Source organism: Phasianus colchicus, chromosome 14 (genome assembly GCF_987193195.1).
Source record: "Phasianus colchicus chromosome 14, bPhaCol1.hap1.1, whole genome shotgun sequence".
Taxonomy (NCBI): domain Eukaryota; kingdom Metazoa; phylum Chordata; class Aves; order Galliformes; family Phasianidae; genus Phasianus; species Phasianus colchicus.
Genome location: NC_143449.1, coordinates 9,857,828 through 9,883,581, shown reverse-complemented (window position 1 = coordinate 9,883,581; position 25,754 = coordinate 9,857,828). Strand labels below are relative to the sequence as shown.

The 25,754-nt window shown below is 36.0% G+C and overlaps 1 long non-coding RNA gene across 1 annotated transcript; it reads right to left on the bottom strand.

Moving 5' to 3' along the window:
- Window positions 1-6,042: 6,042 nt before the first annotated feature.
- On the bottom strand, window positions 6,043-20,047 carry LOC116229442 (uncharacterized). The gene is made up of 3 exons (XR_004167026.2): window positions 19,894-20,047; window positions 14,794-14,862; window positions 6,043-6,127 (listed from the first exon to the last, which is right to left on the bottom strand). It is a non-coding gene; the product is annotated as an uncharacterized LOC116229442 (long non-coding RNA).
- Window positions 20,048-25,754: the final 5,707 nt, after the last annotated feature.

Genomic DNA, 25,754 nt, shown 5'->3' with positions numbered 1-25,754 from the left:
CATAACTTACTGAAGATACAGTTGTTTCTTTGAACAGAGAATATGAGAGAAGCAATAAACATGCTAACAAGTAGCAGATTGCCTTTCATATGAGGAGCAAATAAAATACGTTGGATATCTTTCCTGATAGAAGGCTGAGGGGGTTGCCATGGAAGCCTATTCTAATCTGAGATCTACTACATCAACAAATATTTTACTTCTAAATTTTTTCTATTTCTAGATCTCATTAGAATGTGACAAAGATAGTCAGGAGTTCTGTGGTATGTTTCCAAAGACTGCCAACAGCTTCTTGTGGCACAGTCTCTAAGGGAGTTCCCAGTTAGCAAAGCAGTTCTTGATTTTTGCTATGGAAATCATGACGTACTTTAGCGCCTTCATATCACTATCCAAACTGTATTTCAAAAAGTCCCAAATTCTATAGCCGTCTCCAGGCCTCATTCATAGCATCTTCCATGTACACTGCTTTGGAGGAGATTGTATTTTCCTGGCATTTTTTTTTAATAAAATAGTTAAATGTAGATCTGAACATTTCTGAAGTTCATGGTAGTTCATGTCAGGTGTTGGACTTCTATAGATCTTGTTTTATTAAAAGAAGGTTTTGTGCAATAGCAGAATGAATATCCTTTTGGTGATAAAAACTGGTTTCTAGTCTTGTTATACTACCATTTTGTGTAATACTGGCTTAAGAAATATATCAACATTAAGTAATTAATCTTTGATCCTATGTAGAAAAAACTGCCTGTCTTCACGAGCTCAGGATGTAGCTGAGAGCCACAGCTCTTATGCAGTCTGCTTTCAGAAAAAAATTACTTAAGCATCACAATTCATGGTGACAGAAATATTGCAGATAATTTTCCATCAATTCATAGTATATTGCTTCTGTTATTCACTATGCTATTATAGCAACATCATTCCCACATCTGCAGCTGATTCAGGGTTTTCATTTTTTTTACCTACGTTTATAGTTTGCTTTTTTTAAAGCCTTCTTGTCAAATTCCCCACAAGGAGGTCTTCTGCAATACTGTCAGCTCAACACCTTTAATTGCAAGTTCTAGGGTTAGCTGTGTTATGGTGATTCTTTTTTTTTTTTTTTTTTCTTGCCTTTTTTTGTTTGGTTTGTGTTTTTATAGTAGATGAAATGTCCACTTTCATTTTTAATTAAAAAAAAAAAAAAGCTCAATATTTCCAGTAGGGAAGGAATACCACTGAGAAAACCATTTTAAGCACTGATTTAAAATAGCTCAATTTCCTCCACTGTTTGTGGCTATGAGGAGAATTGATTTTTAAATAAGTAAATTCCAAGTGAGGTGGGAAGCCTTTAACTTCCTCAGAAAAGGCAGCGTGTTGGGACAAAAATGGAAGTGTTTGCCTTAAAGTTTAATTACAAAACTAAACATCAGCAAGAGGATTACTTTATTTTTACTGATTTATTCTTTAATAAACTTTGTTCATTTGCACTATTTTTATATTTTTATGTGCACGATATAAGTAGAATAAAGCTTTATGATAGGCTTCCATTCGCACCTCACAGTCTGAGTGCATTAAACAAGGCTGAACCAAATAGTAGTAGCATGTTTCTATCTGTTTAGGGTGTCAGTCACTATAAAGCACTTTAAAAATGTTGACAAGAAGGTCCAAATGTGGCCCTTAGTGTGTAGTGGAAGTCACTGCACTGGCTGAGTTGAAATCCAGGATCACAAGCATTTTGGACAGTAATTCTCTCCTTGTCCTACTTTTCCTTAAAAAAAAAAATGTTTTATTCTATATTCCTACTCAACATTTTTAATTAATGGGCTTTTTCAGATAATTACCTTAGCACTCTGGTACATCACAATATGTATGCACGTGTGGTTTACCAATGCAAATTCTGTGCAACAGAATTATCTTTCTAGCAGAATGGCAAAAAACACTACAATATTCAGAGTGAGGCTTTTGGATATTGCATTAGTTTGACAAAAAGTCTAGTATTCTTTGCTGTTGTAAGTAGGCTGCTCAGCCCAGATTCCTTACAGATATAGGAGAATTTCTGGGAGAGCAATGAGCATGTCTGACTGTGATGGAAAAACTTGGACTGTTCCACCTTTTGAATGAGTAGGATCTTGTAATAGTCTCACTAACAGGACAAGAATCCCCATTTCCCCACAGTAAGCTTTGAGCTGGCTTCTTGTTGTTGAGATGTGACTATTCTGACCTTCAACACTGTTTGTGAGTTTTGTTTTTCTCAGTATCCTCTGACTGAATTTGCTCTTTGTCCTTTTGCTAGACTAGAGCATTCTAGTCCTCTGTTAATAACTCAGTGTTTAGATGGCAAGCTTTAATGAGGCCCTTTAACTCATGCTGTAAATGAAGTGTAAGAGTAACAGGCATTGATTCCTTTAAAATTTTGTTTCCCAGATAAAACTTGTCCACCCAGGTTTTTCTTCTTTTACTACCTTATGCACAGTGGCTATTGGGGTTAATCAAAGTTACTTCTTTCTTGTTTTGTTCATTTTCTATTAATATGTTGTCATTTACAAAGAGATAAGTATCCTGTGAATATAAATCCATGGTTTTCTTTAGAACTTTTACATAAACAACCAAAGCTTCTCGTATCATTGCATTTCATTAAAATTTAATGCTTTGTAAAGTTCAGTGATCAATGTATCCATTTAGTAAACATGCCTTTTTGCATGAGTTTCAGTCCTTTCTTTTTAGAATTCAGGTGGAGTCACTACAGAAGCATTCCTAATATGTACACATAAAGTGATCTTAAAATCTTCCCCTGCCTTCTGAAATTATACTCTTTTAAATTACTAAAAGGTCCTTTTGTTGTGATGTTGTCTTTTGTCAATGGCTGTTTGTTTTTCTTTTGTTTTACTCTATTATTTTGCCTTTTGAAGCAGTCAGAAATATTTTGTTAAAGCTGTCTCTAAAAGGAAAAAAATTCTTTTGTTTGGCCATAATTATAAATGTGATGCTTACAAAGAGCAAGCTGAATGCTTATATTGCTTAAGCATTTTTAATTAATGAAGATGCTGTTTTGCACAGCAATGTTCTCATTAGTTCTATCTCTTGTTCTAGACCGAACTACTTTCATACTCTGCAAGATCCATGGTCTTATCCTATGAGTGCCTTGTTATGTAGGCAGCCTTCAGCATACCCCTTAAAGGTACTATCTGGTTTAATCTAGAGTAGATACTTGCTTCAAAAGACAAAGTTCTAGGATGACATGGGAGCTGGAAATAATGTGAAAGTGCCTATCTACATCTCACCTTTTTTCACGCTTTAAATTGAAGTAATATTGTGGTCTAGGATCAGACTGTAGTATACACTGCTAGAATCTGCAGCATCAAAGTATTGCTTTATCACACTCTGAAGAGCATTTTTTTTTCTAGAATTGGTTTCCCATAGTTTTGGCACTACTAAAACAGGACCTGTTTCAGAATGGTTCTATTAATTCATTCATTAATTAGACTACAAGGAGGCAGTTTTTTCACCTGTTGATATCCAAAAAATATTATATTATCCATCTAATACTTATAGAAAACTATTTATAATTAATTGCGAGCTCAGTGGTGATCTCAATTTGAACCTCAACAGAAAAGCTTAAATAGAGAAAATGCGACTTCACAAAGATGATCTTGGTACACAAGGCACATAACTGAATGTGATTGGAGAATGAGAATTACCCTCATTATTCCAAGTCACTGCTTGAGCATATTACAATGAAATAAAGGGAAGCTGATGCTCTAATCTATTCACAGCAGAGTTACTGACAGCTTAGTGCAGAGATTTAGTGTATCACATAAAGTCTGAGTGATGTTATGTGTATGTGTGTATATTTTTATAGACATATGCATACAGATATTCAAATGTGCATACATACAAACAACTGCTGTATGTGAAATTGATAAAAATGTATATTAGCACATATCCTTGTGTAATGTTGTCTATATGTTTTTAAGCAATGTAAACATTCAGTGTTCCAGTTCCTCATCAAGCTTCCAGTTCTTGCCATAAGAAATGCATGGAATCTGACTGTCTGGCTTCCAGACTCAATCACTTCAATCATAAAAGAGAACTAGACAAGCTTGAGTGGTGGATCCATGAGAAACTCATGAGGTTGAACAAAGCCAAATGCAAGGTCTTTTGCACCTGTGTGATGGCAACCCCACTATCAACACAAGCCTGTGAGTAAAAGGATAGAGTACAGCCCTGTTGAAAAGACTTAGGGATATTGGTGGATGGCAGCCTGATGTGTGCCTTTACAGCCTGGAAAAGGAACCACATCCTGGTCTGCATGAAAGGCAGTATGGTCAGTAAGGTGAGGGAAGAGATCCTGCCCTTTTCTTTGTGTTGTGAGACCTCACCTGGAGTACTGCATCCAAATGTGCAGTCCTCAGTACAGGAGAGACATGGACTCACATTGGAGTTCATCCAGAAGAGGGCCACAAAAATGATCCAAGGGATGGACAGGCTGAGAGAGCTGGGGCTGTGCAGCCTGGAGAAGAAAAGGCTCCAGGAATATCTGAGAGTGGACTTTCAGTATCTAACAGGGGCTGTAAGGAAGATGGGGAGAGCCACTAGCAGGATCTGTAGTGACAGGACAGGGGTTTCAAACTAAAAGCAGGGAGAATTAGATTGGATGTAAGGAGTTTATTTATTTATTTTTCACAGTAAGGGTAGTGAGGCACTGGCATAAGTTGCCCTGAGATGTGTTGGATGCCCCATTCCTGTGGGTATTGAAGGTCAGGCTAGATGGAGTTCTGAGCACCTGATGGAGCTGTAGCTGTCCCTGTTCATTGCAGGGCAGTTGGACTAGAGGACCTTTAAAAGTCCACTGAAACTCAAAAGATTTTGTGATTCTATGATAATTTAGAGTGAATGTTAAACTTCAGGTGAAAATTAGAAGCTATTTTTCAACATTTGATCTTAAATTACTGTGGGTTTTTTTGTTCTTATTTTAAATGGACTTTTGCCTTTTAAGAAATCAAACTAGGTTTGGAAAAAATCAATAGCAAAGTGTTTGGGGTTTTTTTTTGACTGGGATGAAATAATTATTTTTCCTCCAATCAGTTTTCTTTTTTCTGTTCGTGATGAGTAACAAGGCTTTTTTTTTAGCTTGTCTAGCAAACATACACTGAACAATGTATTTGTGGTTCAAATCTTGAACAGGAAATAAGCCCTTTGTTTTCATTTGAACTAAGTTGTTTTTGTGGGTTGTTTTTGTCTTTCTCTAGTTGAGGTACATATATTGACTGGTGATGCCTGAAATGATGACTTCTTTTGTTGGGCAAGGTTGCAACCTGATGTTTGAGTTTCATCAGATTCCGTTTTGATGGTGAAGTTCTGCTAAGTTGATTTTAAGTTCTTTAAGTTAAAGCATTTCTGCTTTTTTTTTGGCTGAATTGCAGTCAGACTATTAAAAGGTCCATGATTCAACATATCTTATTATGCTATCATGCTCTAAAGAGATTGTGCTTTCCTATCCATACACTAAATCTACTATGAGTTTTAAGAGTCCTGCTGTCATTTTGCCTCCTGTTACATGTGATTTATGTTTTTGACTGGAGACAGTCTTTCCTGAAGGACTGTGAATCATATAGCAACAAGGAACAAATATTTGCTGGTAAGAATATCCTCTGCAGAACAATCTATCATGTTGGTGTCTCTTTAGGCTGTGCAAAGGCTGCTGCAGGTGTTTGCTTATTCTTTCTTCTTCTACACTTTTATTTAGGAGTCTTTCTACCAAGGTCTTGTTTTCTCTCATATTCTGTTGGGTTTTTATTTAGCAGCTCAAAAGGTAGTGAGGACAGCAGTGCCTGGAGTCACCTGAGAGCAAGATATTTCTCCTCAGCTTTAGAGATAAGCAACTCCTATATTCTATTTGTTTTCTTTTATTGTTTCCCAGATCAAATCTGTGCATCTGAAGGTAATAGAATTCCTTGCTATGTGAATGTGCTGTGACCTCTCAGGAAGTTTTTTGAAAAAGCTCATTAATGAAAAATGCTGAATAGAAATACAGAAGAAAGCTTTTTTTTTTTTTTTTTTAAGAAAGGGTGAGGCAAGTAGACTTACTGTCTGAACTCCTTATGATCCTGGGTTTCATCTCAGCTTTTATATGTGAATGTGTAGTCACTGTCACTGCCTTTAAAAAAAAAAAAAAATCTTAAGTTTGAGGATCCAGATTATAGTAGTTTGCAACATATATACTGGGCTAGAATCATCCCTCTGATTTACCAAACTCGGATATATTTTGCCAGTGGAGAATGCGTGCCTGTTTCTGCTGCTGTTATTATTTGTCTCCCCAGATTTTATATCACACATCCTTGCTCTAGCATGAAACAAACTTTATCACCTTCTAGGGTAATTGATGTACAGGCCAACACCTCAAAGAAACTGCTTTGCACTGAAGTCTAAGGGCTAGATTTCATTCTTAAGCATTTTGTGCCTAAGGCTACTTGATGCTTTTAAAGCTGCACTACAGGGGGAAGCAACAAGGAGAGGGATACCCCCATGGGAGAAGACACAAGATCTTGTCAAAAATAAATTTTTACGTGTAATTCTTCAGTCACACTGTGTCATGCTATCAGAGCATGCCCTTCTGTGCCAACAGACTCCCGTATCTTCAGTCCAAAGAGAAAAAGTATTTCTCACTCAGTGTGAAAATATTCTTGTGAACAATAACTTGCTGTGTTTTGTTACATATCATGTTGTTGTTCTTAAAGTTGGGGGATAGATTTTGTGGTGAAAGGCTTTCTCTATATTCCGTGTTGCTCTGCAGGTATGTATGACACTGCTATTCACAGTCTAAGTGAAAACTCTCATTATCTCTGATTGAGTTCTGGCTCATCTATGAGAAAAAAACATCAGGCTTGTCTGTCTCTGGGATTAGTGAAACCTGAAGTATTCCAAGATAATGAAATAAGACAGGATGAGCTCTCTATAAAATAGCTTAAGCACAAATGAATAAAGGTAATCAAAACTCTGTTAATTCTACCAGTCCCATTACCTTCTAGAACAACTGTTCTGAAAATTGTAATTAGGCACAGCTCAGGGAGTTATTAATCCCAGGATGTTTTTCAGTATATTAGGATTGATTAGCCTGTAGAACAAACTGTAGTCCTTAAACATGTCTGTGGGCTTTGTCTTCATCTGCATTTTAAAATGTCTTAATGTTTTCTAGAACTCATTTATAACATCTCACTATGTTATATAACATATCATCTCTGGATATATCAAGATCTATGGGGTGTTCACAATTGGAAAATATAAACACTAGTTAGGATCCTAGAGTATACAGATGAGATGATAAGAATTGCTTGGCTTGGTCTCTTCCATCTGTGATAAGCAGAATAGCAGTGCTGACTGTGGTGTGTTACTTGCCATGGTTTGACACTGACAAAACATTGTGGTATGAGATGGGAACCACAGAGATCCTAAAGAAATTAGGAACAGTGCTGGCTTGCTGACAGTCAAATGTCAGACAACTCTGAAATGGCTGTCAAGCTGATCATGATCCAGTGTTGTCAGATTTTTAAATGCAGATTCAGCATTACTGTGTTCAACCTTCAAAAATGGCATTCTGTTCTGTCTAGGAAACTTCTGTAATGGTTAGTGGAATTGTTTACAGTATGCTCTTAATAAGAAAGCCATAAGATCTTATTTTCCAATAAACTTCAATATTAGAATGGCCCAAACAATGTAGTTAATGGTATAGTTAAGAGAAGTCAGAGGTAATAAGAGCAGGCTGAAAATAGTTATGAATCTCAAATTGTGTTGTCTAAACTAAAACTGGGAGTTCAGTAATTTGTTTTTTTTTCCCTTGATCCTCCTGCCTGTGTTCTTAGAGCGCATATGAACATAAGCATCTTAATGATCTGGAATCTTATTATGAACCATAATTAATACAACATATCATGATCCATTTGTGAAACTTCCAATAGTTAAAATTAGGGGGCTAATGTGACTTTTCCATTTCCTATAATCTCTTATATCCTTCTAAAAGTTCCATGTAGAAGGTTTTTTTTACCATTTGGTAGAGAATTAAATTTACTTTATATAAATATAGAGAGAAATCTTTTGAAATCTGGATCTGAAGTGTTTGAAAGTACTTCTGAACGGTGTTCCACAGCTCTCCATATTGTTGCTTACAGATGCAGATACTGAGGAGCAGAATGCAAGACCCAAGGCAAACAAGTTCACTCTTATATAGACAAAGATTTCAATTTTGATTTCTAATTGAACAAGTGACAGTACAGAAATAGGGGTTTCATTACTACTTTTTAAGGTATTTGAACATTAAATTCAAATTCTGTGAATAAATAGGCAAATTAATAGGTAAATTTAGACTACAAGATACCTGCTAAACAGTAACCTAGGGCTGACCTAAATCTTTGGTCTTTCAGAATTTTCTATCTAACTTTTATACAGTGTTGTGCGGACTCATGAACTTGCTAGAGGTTAGTTTGAACTGGGCTTATCTCTGTCTTCATTGAACTAATACCTGAAAAAATGAAGTTTCTTTAAACATTTCAAATAGAAAACCATAAAGGAAATAGAGGGGGGAAAAATCTGAACAGTTTTATGCAGCAAGCTATAACAGATAGTCCTTGAGAGAGGACTGAATAAATAATAGTAGACTAAATCACTTTGTAAACTTGGTTCAAGAAACTTTAAAATGATAAAATAAATCTCATTCACTCACAGTTAATGTTCTTTTTTTTTTTTTCCTCTTGCCCTTGCAGAGGATGTAAGTCATTTGTTAAGTACAGCAGTACGGTTAGTCTGCAGGCTACTTTACCAAAGCAGTCTTTGTTCTTACCTATCAGGTCTGCACTCTGGTAGGATAGATGTGCTTGAAAGATTTTTTGATAAAAAAATGCATAATAAAATGTGTTTAGATTAAATTTTTTTCCACATACACTGTTATATTGCGAAGAGCTTGGCAGGTACCTTAGCTTTGCTGTGGCAGGTATATACATAATTATTCCTTATCCTCACAAATATAAAAAGAAAAAAAACAAGCAAAAAAAAAAAAAAAGAAAAGAAAAGAAAGAAAAGAAAACAGTTTGCTGGCCAGGATTGAGATTGCCTTGTGTTGTGACATGAATACGGGACTTAATTTTGGTGATATGAATTTCATCACCTAGCTATTTCTGCCTGGCATAAGTTGCCCAGAGAGGTTGTGGATACTCCATCGTTGGAGATACTCAAGGTCAGGTTGCAGTGGGCTCTGAGATCTGATAGAGCTGTAGATGTCCATATTCATTGCAGGGGAGTTGGAGTGATGGCTTTAAAGGTTCCTTCCAACTGAAATGATTCTATGATTCAGTAATTTTAAACTACCTTGAGAGTAAAATGGAGAGAGAAAGTGTTTTTTGAAGCCTCTATTGCTGCTGTTACCTCTGACTGATTTGACATTGATTGACACAGGATCTGCATCTCTCTCTACTTCTCTGATACTGTTTTCTGAGAGCTGTCACAAGAACTGAAACATTTACATTGTTATTTTCTTCAAGATTTATGCATAAATATCATTTAAAACCATATTGTAAGGACATAATAGATCCCTAACAGACAAGAGAGACAGGAATTGCAAAGCTGCTAATTATGTTGGAGAGGAAGTTGCTGTTGTGCTAAGATGCTAGCAAGAAGAGAGCAGGTGGGAGACTACTCTAAAGAGGTAGTGGTCAGCAACAATAAGGGAAAAAACATAGAAAAATTTTTGCTGAAACAATAATTGTGTGAATACTGAATAGTTAAATCTCTGATGAGCAAAAGCCTTGATTCAAAGTCGAGAATCTAGTGTAAAATGTCAGGAAAGGGAAGATGAATTTGATCACTGATATCCCAAATTGGAAGCTGTACAGTGAATAGGATAAAAGTACAAGTTAAAGTAGAAGACTAAATGAGAGAAAAAGAAATGGGTTGTGAACGGATGGGTGGGAAAGTTTGATAACTTGAGAAAAGAGGCAAATCTCATATAAGTTAGTGCAAGAGTTAAAAGAAGCTGGAGAAAAGGTCATAGGAATCCAGTAATAAATACATTATATCTATGTGTGTATATATATATATTATGTGTATATATATATCAACCAAGAAGGATGTAAGCTTGTTTACAGAGAAGAAATTTCAGTCTTAGGTCACAGTGATTCTGAGGATTCCAATGCAAGTATGCATGAAGATGACCAGAGACAATTGAAGGAGACATCCAGAGTAGATATTTTGTGATCCATAGTTCTTCATATTTTATAGAACACGAGATTCAATAGCTTGAATCATGTTACTTTACTGTTGTCCTTCATTTTGGAAGCGACAGTTCCTAACTGCATTCTGTTTTTCAGATAGCTACATTGTACGATTTCATTTGGTGATTCTTTTCCTTTCTACTGCAGAAAGAATTAATGTTGGCTTTTTACTCAGTAACAGTGAAATCCTTAACTTTGTATAAATCAAAGCAGTTATAAATACACTGGAGGGATACAGAAGCTGCTGTTAGTGAATATGAAAATCCAGAGAGTTTAATTTTAAAGTAAGTTTTTGCTGGCAAATTTAACTATTAAAAATTGGAAGATTTTTTCCATTAAAAATAAATGTGAGTACCCTTTTAATAAACAAATTGCTGCTGATGTGCAGTTAATCTAGTAATTACGTAGTTTGCTTTAGTTCAGAGATTTTATCTTTTATGATAAATTATCTTTATACAAGACCAAGGCTATTACATTAACTTCACAAAATAAGGCAATAATTAATTAGATAAATCACTTTTCCTTACTGATAAATAATCTATTTTGTGTTTTGTTGCAGTGAATTATTAGTTATGCTAGCTTCGAGCTCTCACTTCAAAAACAGCTTTTATAAGAAAAGTAATCTGGGGAACTTCTGAGCAATTGTGACCTCTTCTGGAAGCATTCAGATTGATTCCAATAGATAGCAAGCACAGGAAATCATTATTGCTACTTTAGGAACTAATCTGCGTGTGCTAGGAGCTGTAAAAATGATTTGAGAGATTGTACCTACCCTGGGGAGTTTACTTGTAAATACAGCATAAATAAAAAATACAAAAGAAACCAAACGGGTAATCAATGGTTGGACTAGATAGAATCTCAGTCTGCATCTTAGATTGCTTGTGCCACCTCTGAAGCTATATGAGCTTCTTCTTTGAGCAACCATTGTGTTTATGCACGTAGGTATACATGTGAAAAGGCAAGCAATGTAAACAATACAGAATATAAATAATTTATAAAATAAAAAGTGAAACAGGAGCAAATCTTTGTTCAGCAAGGGCTTCAGTATTGAGTTTCTGCTGGAAATAATAGGACAGCCATAACTGCATGACAAAAGGAACCTTACCAAGGACTAAATCACTGATCTGGAAATTCCTTGTCATCCGTTCACAATTCCAGCCAAGAGAATCTTGAAATGCTCTTACCCTTAATATTTGAAGTGATGCTACTCTGAGGCTCTCCTTCAGCATGAAATGTACAATAAGTCACAAATTTGATTTATATTCTTGGAAAGAGATGTTTACATTTTACTGTCAGCTCATGCTTCATTCCAAATTGTTGAGTTTTTGAAAAATGTAAATGAACTTGCCACATTTCTTAGTGGAACATTTGCATCCTGAGCATATGGTTCATTAAGGCTTCAGCAACTGTTTACTGCGTTAAAAAAAAAAAAAAGTCTGTGGGAATTCTAAGTAGCAGTACAGTAAGATCTGAGCTCTTGAAATCAGAAGGCCCTGAAGCCAAGGCCAGCTCCCTCTTCCTGGTGCATCCCTGCCTTTGATGATATGTATAATACTTCACATGTTATTTTTGAAATATATATTGCAATTATCAAGATCCAGGAATGCTAGTTTGACTTTTATGTACAAGTGTTGTATGTGATGAAAAAATATTATTTTATATTAATTGGGAACTAGTTTTAGACTATTTCTTTTTTGTATGCTCAGATCTGGTCATTATCCAAATTAAATCTCTGTTGAGGCACTGTTTAAGATAAAAGGGAAAGCTTGCGCTGATTTTTGTAAGCTGATGATGTTAACCCTACATAGGCTCTAATCTACAAATAACTTTCTAGGAGAAGGGGAAAAGAGAGGGAAGACTCAGAGACAGGAAAAAGACAGATAAATCAAAAATTGCTCTGTGAACTCTGCCTATTCCTTATCCTTTCAGCAAAGCAATTGGGAATTGCATTGTCACTTCCTTAAATTCCTGGAGAGTATAAAAATTTCCAAGACTTACTGAAAGTATTATTTACTGATGACAGAAATAAACTGGGTATATTTCTGTCTTTCTTGGGACAATAAGCATGCAGACGGTGTTTGTGTTGAGTTTAAATGGAATAAAAACCAAACCACAAAAAAATCACATTTTTCATTTCCAATAGAAGTTGATCAGAGACTCATAGAATTGCTTAGGTTGGAAATGACCTTCAAGATCATGAAGTCCAACTGCAACCTAACCATACCACCGTAACAACCCAAATGTCAATTCAACCTATTCTGAATTTTCCAGTTTTTCAGGGTGCTTTTGTGTTGTATCCTTAATAGCCATACTTCAGCAGTCTGCTCAGTCTGCTTCCTGGTCCCCTCAGTACAACAATTTCATAGAGCAGATTTTCATTTTCATAGAATGTTGAAAAGGACCTCAAAGATCAACAGCCCTTTTATGTGCGGGGTTGCCGTAGAGCCACATCCAGCCTGGCCTTGAATGCCTCCAGAGATGGGGCATCCATAACCTTCTTGAGCAACCTGTTCCAGTGCTTCACCACAATCTATGTGAGAAATTTCCTCCTAATATCTAACCTAAATCTCCTGTCTCAGTTTAAAGCCATTCCCCCTTGTCCTATCACTGTCCACCCTCATAAACAGCTGCTCCTCCTCCTGTTTATATTCTCCCATCAAGCATTGGAAGGCCACAATGAGGTCTCCCTGGAGCCTTCTCTTCCCCAAGCTAAACAAGCCCAGTCCCCCCAGCCTTTCTCCATAGGAGAGGTCCTCCAGCCCTCTGATCATTATAGTGGCCCTCCTCTGGACCTGCTCCAAGAACTCCATGTCTTTCTGTACTGGGGGCCCCAGGCCTTGATGCAGTACTCCAACAGTTGAGCTGATTGGGTGGCAAAACTGTGAATAATAATGAAAATTAGATTATATTCTTAGTTGTTCTTTTGCAGATTCTAGGATAAATGAAATATATATATATTTTTAAATTGATTCTTACAGTTTCTGGGATTTAATGTTGTAAAAGTAACTTCATGTCCTGGCAGAACACTTGGAGCAAAATTCACAAGTTTGCAGGCATACGAGGCTAGTATTTTTTCATAAATATTTAGTGAAGATTGCTTTAATCCATTACTGTTACAGTTAGCTTTAAATCACTTTGGGCCAACTAGAAGCTATGGTTTGGTATAGAGTTTATTGCATGTAATTGTAGGGTTTTTCCAATGTAGAACAAAGAGGATCTGTATGTTCTCTTGGCTTTTCAAAAATAGTAAATAATTACCAGGGAGCACATAAGAAGGACTATAACCAGAGAACGTAGTTATGGATTGGATTACCACTGTCCACAACACATTTTCAAATGTGTTCTTATATTCTTAATGCAAGCTTGCACTTTCTTGACACAAACATACGTTATGAAAGTATATAAAAATGGCTTTTATTCCATCCTGCTTCCTCCCCTGCCTCCCACTATTCTTTTTCAGTGTATTTCTTCATGTAGAACAGACTGATTTTTCAGGGTGTTCCTATGGTATTTTAGAAGTCTTGGAAACTTTTTCCAGAATATATGGTAAAATGTGAACATAGATATCTCTTGGCCTGCTGTCTTTTAATCCAGTTGTTTCGTTTGATAATATGCAGATTTGTTTACTTTCCCCAAGGGAAGCAGTTTACACAACCATTTTACACAGTAGTATGTCATTATTTTCTTCCACTGTCTCTTAGAAATAATTTGCTTTTATGAATAGAGTCCATATTTTGACACAGTATAAGTGATATGTTCTTTCTGACAGGCGGTTTCAAATGTAATGTGTCTTTAGACAGCACTGATTTTTGTGCCCCTCTTCTGTATTGTCCTCTAAATTCTCACAGAATTGACTTGCTTGTGCATGTATATGAACTGAAGGTTATCCATGTGTATTCAAAATGAAGTATTTTTTTATACCTGATATCTAATGAGAAACTAAGCCATCAAAATGATCTAATGAATGATCCAAAACACTACTTAAGGACCTTGAAGTCTGTAGGAGATACTTCTACTCAAATAGCATGTATAGGAATGTAGGAAGATAGATTTATTTTTAGGCAAACAAGTAAATAGCTTGTAAAAATACAATATACCTGGTTAACCTGCGAGTTCATCTCGCCCCACACTTTTCTAATAGCCAGTAAAGTATGATGTCACAAGAGCTACAATACACAGAGCAGGTCAGAAAACTTCTTGAGTAGTTCTTCCTTGATTTCATCAATGGGAAGGAAGGGGACTCTGATATCTGGAAGATGTTGATGTATCTTAATTAATAGAAATTGAGGGATATTCTTTCATTAATTTGTTATTTTCTTTTAATACATCGGTGCCCTTAGTCTTCCATAACATTCACAATTTATTCTCAGTATGAAAAATGTTTTTAGTTACAACCTGTAGTTGTTTTAAAATCTGATGTCAGGTAGTTTTTCTGGCTAGCTTAGCAGCTCCCTGCTCATATTTTTCCCACTATTTATAGATTTCCTGGGCCACCTCTTTTCACAGAGGTGAAAAGAGAATCCTAGATGCTGTATCGATCTAAGAAAAGCTTATTGATACTTACTAAGAGCAGCATATGTCATTTCCCCAATCCTTATGGAACCATGCCTTGTCCAAACTGAAAATGTGGTCTCTAAAGACAATAAAAAAGAAAGTGTGTTGGTATGGATAACATTGAATTAGTGCACAACATGACGGAGGAGATTAATGCACTATAAACATGTAGCTTTCTAGTGAATCTTTGGCTGCTTGTCACTATCTTAAAGATGTCCTTACACTTTTCTTATAGACTACCGGTTTCAACCTCATGATTTTGCCTAACTTCTGGATTGACTAGAATGTCTTCATTACCCAGATGCGGTGTACTCCTTGCTTCCTATTCTGAAGCATTTGTCTGTATAGAGGAGCACAATTAGCATGCTAGAATTCTGAGGCAGCAGAATTGATGGGAGCAGGAATTCCACCATGTAGTTAATAAAACACTCTTTCATTTGGGGGGCTTGAGGGGCAGGTGAGGGTGGGGTTTTTTTAGATAAAAATTAATGTTGTTGTTTTTGTTGCTTCCGAATGAGATTCTCATAAAAGGAATCAGGCTGCCATCAAGATATACTAAATCATGAATCAATAGATTGGTGTTTTAGTAATTAACTTCATTCAAGACTGTGTAAAATTAATTGAAATTTGGCATAAAAGGTATTCCAGACAATTATTAATTCATCTTACAGGGGCACTGTTCCTTGAAACTTGAAAATCTTTTTTTTTTGTACCTGTTTCAGTGACGGCTGCTAAAGGTCAGGCTGTAATAGCTGACCTTTTCACAAAAAATTGGGAGATAGAAATTAATATAATTGTTGTGATCATAATTAGTAGCAAAATCTTTGTCAATTGATTGATTAAAAAGATTAATCAGTAAAATAAAATTTAAAAGCCTCCTGCAGGTTCATTTAATAAATGTCTGTATGCCATACTAATGAATAAGCATCTCAATTCTAATGAGAATTCCTGGCTTTTTTGGTGAGGTGAGGGTTATTTGCTTGCTAATCTTTATTTTGAAGCCAAGGAAAGAGTTTCACAGATGTGTTACAGGGATATAAACAACAAATGTTTTACTTTGTGAAATTGCACTGAGAACTTATTCCTGTCTTTCCAAGAAAATAAATCATGACAAAAGGAAATCCATCATTGTATATTGAGATAAAATTCTGATATTTTTGAAATTACGCTGGTGCTCTACTGAGGGCCTGAATGATGCAGGACATATTCAGCCTTTCTGCAGGTCTGGATATTTTTTTTAAGCCTTTCAGAGTTTTTTTGGTAATCTGTTGGATCCAGCTTTTATTATAGAATTCTTCCAAATCAGAGACTTCTGATTTTACCTTAAACTTGGATATTGAGCAGACAAGTGGCATGAAATTGATCAAGCCTGGTAAAAATAATAACATGGATGAATAATCATGGCAGGCTTCCTTTGGAGTTACTGGAGTTACTGGAGAGAAAAAAAAGTCTGTCATTGAGAGGAGCTCATCTGCCACAGAGGCAAATGTGACTGTGTGCCCAACCAGTAACTGATTAATGCCTGAATTAATGGGAATCTGTGTCAGTTCATAGATAGAAAATATATTTGGAGACTTCAGGGAGGACAGTGCTTATGTTTTATTGGGACTGTGAATAATTAAAACACTTGGAAACAGACTTTCTGCCTGAGTGTTTATGGCCCAAGAGGGATCACTGGTTAGAGTTTGCCACAAACAGTAAAGGCATTATGGATGAGCAGCTGAAAATATAGCTTTTTTATAAAGATATACTTTCAATTCTTGACCAGCAGTGTTCACTTAGATCTGAGAAACTACAATGTCTGTCTGTAAAATCTTAGTGAAGACTTAAGTGTTCAAAGTGTGTATTGTGCCTGTGCCAAACTTTCTCAAAGGTAGTAGGAGCAAAATATCTGAAATTGAGGCATGCAGGACAAATACTGACTGACAAACACCAACAGTATTAATTTCTAAACTGGTGAGAAGAGGGATGGAAGGAAACGCATTTCTCAGCTTATGGTACATTGCATGAAGCAGAAAGGTAAAAATCGTAAGTTTTAGGACTTAAGTAATATTTCACACAAATACTATTATTTTTATTTGTGTTGTATTCTTTACTATATTAGCATTCTGAGTCCTCTGCACTTTCTTTGTGGAGGAAGTGCTTCCTAAATTTGGCAACAGCAATTTTCTAACTCTAAGGCTAATTAATACAAAGGGAATGCAAGAGAAAACCCTTTATTTGCTTTATTTTCTATGCTGAAAAGCCAGTAGATGGAGCTTAAGTAACAAACACTTTTCCCAGAGCGTATTAATAATACAAAGGTACATAAGCAAATAAACAAAACACTGCCATGATAGTCTATTCCCGATAGGAAACAGAGGAGGAAGAAAATCGTAGCTGTTGAAAAGGATGAAACTAGTAGGGAAAGGAATTCTTCGTTCTAGTAGATGAGTGCTCTCAAATTAACAGCAGAAAATAATCCTAAAATCCAGGAATCTGAAAGGTTGGTTGAAGAAAATATAGTATTCCTTTGTTTTCAAGCTTTTCTACATAGCTAAGAAACTTACTGTGTTTGGCTTTTGTTTTTTTTAATGACCGTTCAAATTTTTTGAAAAGTACTGACTGACTTCTCTCTCACTGCATACCACTGACTTACGGGTGCTGGGACTCAGGAAAGATACTCAGAATATGTTTGCATTGAGCTTTCTGGTGCAGTACAAGAAAATCCTAAGCCGCCTTACCTCTTCATTTACCTCAGCAGGGCAATCAATTCTGCAGAAAGTAAGAGACTAACAATAGGAAAGCATTATTTGTCTCTTTTTTTCAAGGAGCTACATGAGAAAAACTCAGATATTGAGTGATTAACTAAGGCAAGCAAATGCTCTGCTCCCAGATCTCTTCTTCATAGATGACTTGCTATGCCAAGCTGGGAACACCCTTGTTTCAAATATAACAAGTATGGCATCTTATAACTTCAGGGGTCTAAGTTGTTACCTATTACTGGTATCCTTGAGTAAAATAATTTTGGGAAAGGATTCAAAGGCCTGGAAAAGAGATGAAATCATAGGAGTGATTTCAGGTGATTGTTTTAACGTGCTCAATATTTATGGGAATATTTCTGATGTGGAAAGGTTGGATTTTTACTCAAATTTTGTTAATGACTTATTTAAGACTTGGTAGGTTTCTAAGAAGTCTGAGTATCAAATAAGAATTTTCTAATACCAAACTCTGCTGTTAGAGCCCAATACTGATTGTAGAGCTTGCTGTAGAACTGTCCAATGAGCACACTGTAGCTCATTATTTTTTTTACTTGAAGCATCAAATTAAAGAATATTTACTAAAACAAGTGTCAGTGTTTTACAGACTTGTTGAATGTATGGTTTATTTCCAGCTCCACAAGTAGGTTTATTTCACATTGCCTCTTCTACGTGTCTGGTTTGGAAGTTCTCCTTGAAAATGAAATCTTTTCTGGTTATGCACGCTGCTGTTGTTTTTCATCCCAATAAATAAATTTATTTTATGGCTTTTAACAGAAGTCTAGACCCTTCAATGAAAATTTCCTTTCCTTCTCTATGGATCAATACACCACTTGGCTGGCTGCCTCACAGCAGACGTTCAATCAATTCCCTTCCGAAAAGACTGAGTCTAAATTCCAACTTGCTGTATACCTAATAATTGACCCAGTTTATTCTATTGTTAAAATTATTTTATTTTGCTGAGATAATAATCTCTTTCCAGTAGTCCTAAAGTGTCATCTTGTGGTTAGTACTGGGTATGATTTTACATGATCAAGAGAAAATGTATCTCAACAACAAATACAAAAAATCTGTAAGCTTTCCTCTGGATATTAATAAGATCAATTTGGAGAGTCAAGATGATTTTAAAGATTGACTCACTGAGGTTTACTTTGGAAATAATTGATTATAAGTACCAACAAAAACTTACTAATCAGTTCATAATCCATTTGGAAGATATTGATAGTCTTCCTGTGGTTAAATGTCTTCATATGGCATAAAAAAGTGGGGGGGGGGGGGGGAGTCATAATAAATTATTAGATCTTTGAAATTCTCCTCTGATTGCTATATTATGTGTTTAATTTTCAAACTTTAGTGAAACACTCGAATCAAATCAGATTGCAGAATCATCAGAACTGAAATAATTTAATTATCACACTTGTCCCAGGATAACAGAGCTCACATATAAGCTCTCTGAAATTAGCACACAGCATCTCATCTTGCTCAGATACACAGTCAATCTGATGTTCCTTTTGAGGGTATAAAAAACCAGTCTGAGTATTTTGAGACTGAATAGCCTGCAGCATCTTGCATCAAGCAAAGGAATCCAAGTCTTCTAGAGGAATTTCCTCTGGGGGCTTTGAAGGATGAGGTGGGGAGAAGCTTTAACTGCGCCAACATTTTTGTCTCAACATTTAAATTATTTTATTCCTGGTAAATGTTTATATAGAAACAGAAACAGTTTTAGCACAAAACTATTACAGTTTTTAAGTTTTTTTTTTCTGGGAAATCTAAAGTTATGTCATAATCCCAAATCAAATTTGTGCCAAACTCTGGAGTTCTCTATTTATAATCCTTTAGATAGCAACCATCTGTTCTCTATGCTTGCATATAAATCACTTGCTGATATATATTACCTAAATCATGGGGCTTTTCTGTTTATTTGAAATCCTCTTGGCAAAAAGACATTTATACTTGCTGCAAAATTGTATGGGATCCAAAAGTATTTACAAACAACCAATATGAAATTTCAGCTCACTTCAATATGTAACAGTCAATTTGACCTCAAATGTAGCATTCTACTTCCAGGCACTTGTGTTTTTTGGTGGTTTTTTTTTTTTCTTCTCTTTTTAAAGGCAAAGAATAAATAAGAATTCAACTTAACATTTCTAGCCTTACTGTGCCTGCACCAAATGAGAGTAATCCAAGTTCAATTTTTCTTCCTTGAAGATTTGAAGAACTTGCCTTTTTCCAGTGTAGTTCTCAGGTTATGAGTATTTTGGACTTTAGGTGTTATGGTGGCTTTGTGCTCACTCTATCCTAGTGGTAGTATGCCACTTGCTCTGGTCACAGTAATGGATACAGATCTGTTTCCCATCTCCTGTGTAACTTACCCAGATGTTAGATGTTAGAACCATTCTCTATCCCTTCAGCATGGCCTTGATGACTGCTTGAAATGTTCACAAAACATACGATGCCACGGCACGTGTCCTGATGGATGGAACACTCCCCTGTGAGTCCTAGGTTCAGCTGAGCTGCACAACACATGCATTTGTTTACTACAAAGACTGTTCTGTTGCCTGGTGTTCACCCCTTCCGTGGTTACACAAGCACTGTATAATAATCTCTATGGGGATATCTCAAAAGGGCACAACTGCTTCAGGGGTATAGCACAGAACAGCCAGTGTCAGTGTCTTGTGCTATCAGTATAGATCATAGTCTCATTCCTGAAGACTTGTGTCAGTGTTAGCAATGTGCCTTTGGAAAGTGGAAAAGTTCATAGTAATGTGCAGTATATTCAAAAGTAATTCTTACAGTGAGAAGATGGTTGATTCGTTCTCTTACTTTACGGATGGAAGTTAGAGCAGTGGCTGAATCTGCTTGGCTGCATGAAAACACAAAGCTTTTCTGTGTCATTGGTCTTTTGTTTTAAATTGTGTATCCCTTAAGAGGTTTGGAAAACTAAAGATTCCCTGCATCAAGGAGTTTGAAAATTCATGCAATTTCTTGGGTGTGTCTTTAATAAAGATGCTATCCCACACTTACTTATACCATAGTAAGATACTACAGTTTCTAAATTACCTACTTTTTTAAAAAAATTCATGCATTCTCTGTCCCACAGCACATGAAATCTAAATTCAGTTGCACAATAGGCAGTGTAACTAATGCATAGACAAGATGATCCTCTTGAGGTGAGAGTTGCTAAAGAAAATAAATATTCCTGTTTTAAAGAAAGTATTGGGTATTCTTAACAAGCCCATTCGTGTGTAGTATTTTCAACTTCAGAACCTCTCTGAAGTAGATTTTAGGCTTGCAAGCCAGGAATTTACTAGCACAGATATCCACTAAGGTGATAATTTCCAGTGAATTCTGCTTCTGAAGTACTGCAATGGTAAATAGATATTGATTAAAGGTATTGATTTCTGACAAAATAGGAGACTTGACTCATTGCTGGATTTTGAACTTACACTTTAAATAAGAAGACTTTGATAGGTGATGCTAAAATCCATTGTTTGTATTGAAAAGGTATGCAGAATCCCAAACTGAAAGGTTCCACTTTACAGAATGCATGTAGAAGAATAAAAACAGCCACCAGAAGAAAGAGAGATTGGGGTGAAATATAAAACTATCTGTCTAGTGGATTAATTCTGCCTTCTTATTTGTGAGAACGTTTGGGTCTTTGTCTCCAAAAACTGAGTCAAATCACCTGATCACGTAGGAGCAAATAAAAAGATGTCTTTGGGTTTCCCTGGAGATCATTCAAATATTTAGCCAAATCTTGCCTACTTTAATATTCTTTTGTGATTTCATCCAAGATGCTCTATCTTCTTTAAGTGTTAGCAATATTAAAATGTGTATTTATATGATCTTTCCTGATCTGGCTGATCAAGAAGTTTCCTGATCAGGCTGAAACAGTGTGAAGTTAATACATAATAACATGTCATTGTTTTATTAAATCAATTAGAGTCTTCAGAGAAGAGATTTTGTTGTTTATGTTTTTTTAATCAAGATACAAGAAGATACAATCTCATATCACAATGCAAGGAATTTGCAAATCCCTCAGGCCCAGTTGCTTTCTCACAGACTTCCATAATCCTGATACTCTTTTATAGTTTCCACAAAGAATACAGAATACTATTTCTGGAATATTTTACTCTTGCATTACTATGTTATCATGTTTGTTTCTCACCTGGAAAATATTTTTTTAACATTGATATCATGTTGCACATAGTACTCATTTTCAGATTCCTGATGCTGTACACAAACTTCACATCTTCTTTCTTTATGCTTGAATATGCATTGTTACAGCTATTGGAGCACTTTTCCCTACCATCCCTAAGTATAACTCTTGTTTATGTGGGGTGCTGTATGATCTTGCTGTAACACTCTGTTACAAATGTGATCAGATGTCAGGTCTCATGTGCTCACTGAAGCCAATGAGAAGATGTACACTGACTAGAGTAATTTCCATTCTTAAAACTTGGTTATATATATATATATCCTATGCAGACAGGCATTAGTACAGTTTTAACAGTGCTATATTCCTGAAGGAGTTTGTCAATGGTTTATGGGCTGGTTTTAAATGCAGGTATGTACGTATGTTCATTCACCTTCTCAGGGAGCGTGAGGATGTGTGACACAACTGCCTGACAACAGCAGCTATTCATATTTCTCTGCATACCAAGAAGGGTGAACTGTGCGCTTGACCTGCAGTAGTGAGTCTCCAGAGAACACAATTCATCTGTGAAATTATTTCATTAGAGTTTCATCAAAATGATGAGATATAAAATGTGTCAAACCTTATCTGTAGGTTTGGCTGCTTCCCTCTGGAGGTCTCAGCTGGATGCAAATATCTTCGGTGTTATTGTCCCTGTACTCTGCAGGTGTCCAGTACTGTCTCTACTTGTATTATAATCTATCATGACTTTGACTGAGTAGCTCTTCCATCAAGTCCAGTTCTGCTTATAAGATTTTACTTAACGTAGTTCCTTTGAAAATAAAGCCTTTAATATAGATGAAATCCAGCCTACTACTTCATTTCAAATGCTGTGTTATCATTTAGTGTCAATATACTGTTAAAAACTGAGTATTTGTTTGGGTCCTAACAAATAGTGTTTTCTTTGCTTTCTTAACATGTTGTATAAAATAAATCATGAAACTGATCTCTCTTGAAGTAATTCTTGTATCTGACTGGGATCAAGATCTGTTTTGAAAATGAAACCTTTTCACTTGTAGAAAAATATGTAAAACTGTACCTCTACAAATATTCACTAGGTCTTCTCCAAAAGCAAATTATGATACCTTCTCTGTTTTCAGATTAGTAAGATAGGGGCAATTGAAGGAATTTTATTAAAAGTAAATTTTAATATAAATGGGGATTGAAAGGCATTACTATGTCTAAGAAAATGTGAAGATAAGTTTAAGTATTTAATTTGAGTCTGCAGTTCAAAAGGAGGAAGGGAAGGCCATGTGATATTCTGAAAATGTACTTGAAGTTTTTGGTTTTTTTTTTTTCCTATTTAGTTAAATCTAATAGTAGGTGTAGGTAGAAGAAATGCTAAGTCACAGCTTGAAGCATTGATTGAGCACCTGGTGGGAAGGCAGGGCCAACCCAGGGGAGCTCAGGTGCATGCAATGTACCTGAGTGACCAGAAAAGATGCAGCCAGGATCCACCTCTTCCCAGATCTCATTTAAGGGTTCGCAGTGAGGATGAGGTTATCTTGCTGGAGAATCCTGCCTGCCTGTGGCATTTGGAGGATAAGCATATTTTTTTCCTTTTTTTTTTTTTTTTTTTTTTTTGCATCTGTTTCTGTAGCTGCTGAGTTTGGGCTTATCCTCCTTTGCTGCAGTCTGGGACTTTGCAACCTGTCTACCCATTGCATTGTAGCTTTACACTGTTAAACTAGAGCTTTCTTCAGGATGTTTATTTATGCAAATTACAATCCAAATAAAATAGGACTACTTTCAAATACCTCTAGATATAGGTTCTGGTTGTCTAAGGATTTATGGAGTCTGTTCTTTGCATGAGATTAAAAAGACATGTGAAGCAAACGCTCTGAGTGGACAACTAAAACTAGGAGAAATCTTAATCTGCACTGTACTGCCTCATTGTGTGTCAGTCTAATGGAATCCAGTCCTAAGAAATATTCCACTAGGCCTTTGAAAATGTTTGATGTGAATGGGGAAGTGTTCAATTAAAGCCTTATTCAGGGATGTGTACAGCGTGTAGGCTGCAGCCATTAAAAATGAGTGATCTCAGAACTTTATTTATTTCAAGAAAAGCTTATGACTTTCTTTAAAAAACAAGCGAATCACAGTGATCATTTTTGATAGCTTTTCCTAGACTCAGAACATATGGGAGGCCTCCTCATCTATCCTTTTGCAACAATAATATTTTCTGGTGTTTTTTTCTTTTCTTCACATCAATCCATGAGAAAACTTTGAACCTAAAGGTAAGCTCAATTCCCACCTCACTTCTCTCTACCTAGTTTTCCTTGCTGCAGTGTCAGCAGCCGTGCTGGCTGTAACTTTGCAGTGGAAGCAGCCTGTTTTCAGCATGAGGTGATCACAGTACAGTAAGGCAGTTCTGCACGCACTGTGCCGTGTAGTGGTGTGCTGCATTTGATAATACTCACCCAAGAGGCAAATTGCCTGAACTGACATTTGATGACTCTTAATCTTTCCCAGTGGATACTTCAGTTTGGTTGGCATAATAAACTTTCTGTTCCCATGGTGCTGTGCTGACGCCTTGAGTCAATGTGGAAGTAAGATGAGTGTTGTTTGTATTTTCTCTTGCGTCCTGTTTTGCAGGCGCTGAGCACATGCTTCTGCTTGACTTGTTTGAAAATACAGAAGTTTGTTCTTTGACCTGTTTTTCTTCAGTAGGCATCTCGAATAGACCATAATTTCCCCGAATGAGAAAAGCCTAGCAAAAGCCCTTGATAATGTATGAAAAATAGGCACAAAAGTACATTTCAGGACTGAACAATGCAGTAGGAATGAAAATCGAGTGAGGTTTGCATTGAAATAGGGCTTTCTTTACTGTTCACTCAAAAATTTTAAACTCTCACTCTTCTATTTTAGCTCCACCCCTTAACAGCTATAATAACAATCACAGTACCCAAGTATCTGGAGGGCTTTCTATTCTTTTGCGCGTTACTGGATGATTTGCTTTTACAGTGCGGCGCAAGTATTTTAGAATGAAGTAAGTCCCAAGAGCTAGGAAAGACAATAAAAGTCCAATTTAAACTTCAAGAAAATGTGATGCCAAGCATTAATAAAGCATTAGTTGGATATTACAGGGTCTTGATTTTATTCCCTCCTGGAAGTTCTGCCTGCCTAGGCATGAATATGATATTGCTTCTGACTCTGAAATGCCACTGTAAGCACCTGCATCATCAAGCTGCACTGTAACAACCACCAAATTCTTTGAATGTGATAATTCTCCTCCCACGGTTTTAGTCTTCTGTGAAATGACATGTAAATTATGCCTGTGGACATGAAGGTGATGGTTATATTATATGTTCCTAAAAAGGGTAGCCAGCTCGATATCCTTTTGTACTTGATTGACGCCATTTAGAAACTACCATTAGATGACTGTTAATTGGGTTTATTATATTTCCATTATCACAGAAAGATCAGAGCTATTATAGATAGATAGAACAAGCTCTGTTTCTATAGAGCTATTTTTAATGAAATCTTTCTCAACTTCTACAAAGAAGTTCTAGAAAGAAAGTGTGTATACCAACCACTTCAAAGCCTGAAATGCTACGTTTGATTAGCTTGAAGGCTTGACTAGTCATGCTTTCTGCCCTTAAGCTAAAACAAATCAGAGTAACAGGTGCTATGATAGCTTTTATATGAAGAATTAGTTTATAGATATGTGAAGATCAAAAATCCTACAGGAATCAGCTCTTAGAAGATGAAGAATCTTTATCATGTGATAACAGATAACAGCTGAGTGAGGCCTCTAAAATTCTTGTTTCAAATTTTTTTTTTTTTTCCAAACAATTTTGTTAGGGCATCAGGTTATTTCTGATATGTGAAGAAAGTTAATAACAGCCATGGTGGCACTGATTCCAGTGTTTGGAGGACTTCTGTAAGCAGTAATCAATCTTGGGAATTACAAATGCCAAGGAAACTATTTCCAAACTATTCCCAACAAGTAAATTTGGCATCTTCCTCATTTTTTTTTCTCCAGAACCTCGGGTAGATTACTAACCAGATACATGGTTCGCATAGTGCATGTTTGAC